Below are 2026 nucleotides of genomic sequence, written 5' to 3'. Positions count from 1 at the left end.
ATAAATTATTTTCTTTAAGATTTTAGGCGCCATACAGGATCGGCCATTTTGTTATTTTTTTTTTTGTTATTTTACTTCAGATTCGAATTCAGCGACCTCAAAGCCCTGTGTACCTGAATTCTTGTAAATATACTAGTTTTTTAAATTATGGGCACAAAATGGGTATCAAGTAGCAGCGCAGCGTAGCAGCAGATTTTTGCGGTTGTGCTGCTGTGCAACAAGAGCCTTGATAGTTGCTGGTCGTTTGGTTTGAGCAACACGGGCCACACATGTAGTTATCTATTCTCTATGTATTCTGAAGCCTGAGCAGGGTTTTAAGTGACTTCATCAATTGCAGGTATTGAACCTAACTGAAGTGAATTTAAGCTGCACACTTCTCTGGCATACGCAGCAGGTATCAGTTTCTGGTTCAGGGTTTGTCTCGCCTGCCCTGGGCCGAGGGATGCGGAGCCGATGCTGCATAACGAAACCCGACCAAGAACTACCACGAAAACGTCTAGTTCAACCACAACAATCGAGGCCATGGCCGATTTCACATCTGACAATTCAAAGTCGTTAATATATATTTTTTTTTGTTTATTTATAGTGTATAAATTGTACAAGTTATAATTCATTTGGTGTTTTCACATATTTTCGTGAACGAAATTGGAAAATATTGCGATATATTTGGTTGGGTAACTATCAGGATACATCAATTAAATTTTCAAATAATTATTAAACTTAAGCCTTATGCATCTTAACAGTTTGTACATTTAAATGGGAGTGAAAACTGTTGTCATTACTTTTAAGAAATATGAGTATATTTAAGGTTAGTTTCACATCCTAAAAGCTTACAAAACTCTGCAGAAGCTTAAATCGTTAGCGACTTATGTGTTATAACTATTCAGCTGAGAAATTCAATAGATTTTTATACATGTATTTGTATGTATAAGTGTAACATAATGATGATTAAAGCAGAATAAATAGTTAAACATTGAAATAAAATACTTGGACGGCACATTCTTATGCTTAAACAGTTAATTATTTGGCTTCATGCATACATATAATAAAAAAATTTTCTATTGGTAATGGAATGAATTATTTTATAAATATAACTTACCAAATAAATACAAATATGAATTTATGCAACCAATTATAAACAATTTGTATTCTTATGGCAATTTTAAATAATAAATAAACACCTTCAATAGTATCCTTAGCTATTAATTCTAATGCTGTTTTAGAACTCGTATTATGTGATTGATTTCTAAAATGTATGAGTAACATTATTTTTATTTTTATTTTCTTATGAACGAAGTAAGCGTAATATTATGCGCATGGGTATTTATAAGATAACATAATAACATGTATCTTCCAATGTATATTAATTTTTTCCATTAATGATTTTATGTTCTGATTTTTTTCCTTTCAATTCTCCAGTAACACCTACTGATAGGTTGAAGTTCCCCCGTCGCTGATGTTGAGTTTATACAATTACTATGGATTTATTCCATATGATATAGTGTAATGCGCTTTTTACTATCAAACAATACTTATGCGTTTGACTCCTGAAATAAAAAATTTATTAATCTTGATAATATTATTTTAAGCAATTAAATGATAATTAATTTTACTAATATTTATAATGCATTACATGACATGAAAGACCTGACCACTTTTAACGCTTTACAAATTATGTACAGTGCATACACTTATAATCAGTTTATTTTGGCTGACTTCGTAAATGAATCAATGCAAACTAGGTTCTAATTCGACATTTGAACATGGTAGCGCTTATTAGATATTTCCATCATTTATAGTTTAGAAATAAAAGTTATGCTTTACATCAGGCATGGGCACATTTGCCCGTAGTGGCTCTTTTGCTCATACGGGCAAGCGAGCCCATTTGGCGGGCTAGATCAGGGGAAATCACTGGAAAACATGAACTCAGTAGGTCGCCAGGTAGTGCTAATTAGGAACACTTTCCACCTCACTTTTCACAACTTCCATGACTAGGGATGGCAGCGATTAATCATTTGATTAAATT

The 2026-nt window shown here is 32.5% G+C and overlaps 1 long non-coding RNA gene across 1 annotated transcript in view; it reads right to left on the bottom strand.

The window, feature by feature from the left end:
- Nucleotides 1-566: 566 nt before the first annotated feature.
- Nucleotides 567-2026, bottom strand: part of LOC108372030 (uncharacterized) — a 12188-nt gene continuing 10728 nt past the window's right edge. Inside the window, exon 2 of the long non-coding RNA XR_001848804.1 lies at nucleotides 567-1547. This is a non-coding gene — a long non-coding RNA (uncharacterized LOC108372030). The remainder of the gene's footprint in view (nucleotides 1548-2026) is intronic.

The sequence above is a fragment of the Rhagoletis zephyria genome, unplaced genomic scaffold, assembly GCF_001687245.7.
Source record: "Rhagoletis zephyria isolate East Lansing unplaced genomic scaffold, Rhagoletis_zephyria_1.1 Rzeph_scaffold_05380, whole genome shotgun sequence".
Classification (NCBI taxonomy): domain Eukaryota; kingdom Metazoa; phylum Arthropoda; class Insecta; order Diptera; family Tephritidae; genus Rhagoletis; species Rhagoletis zephyria.
This window is presented reverse-complemented; position numbering and strand designations above follow the sequence as displayed.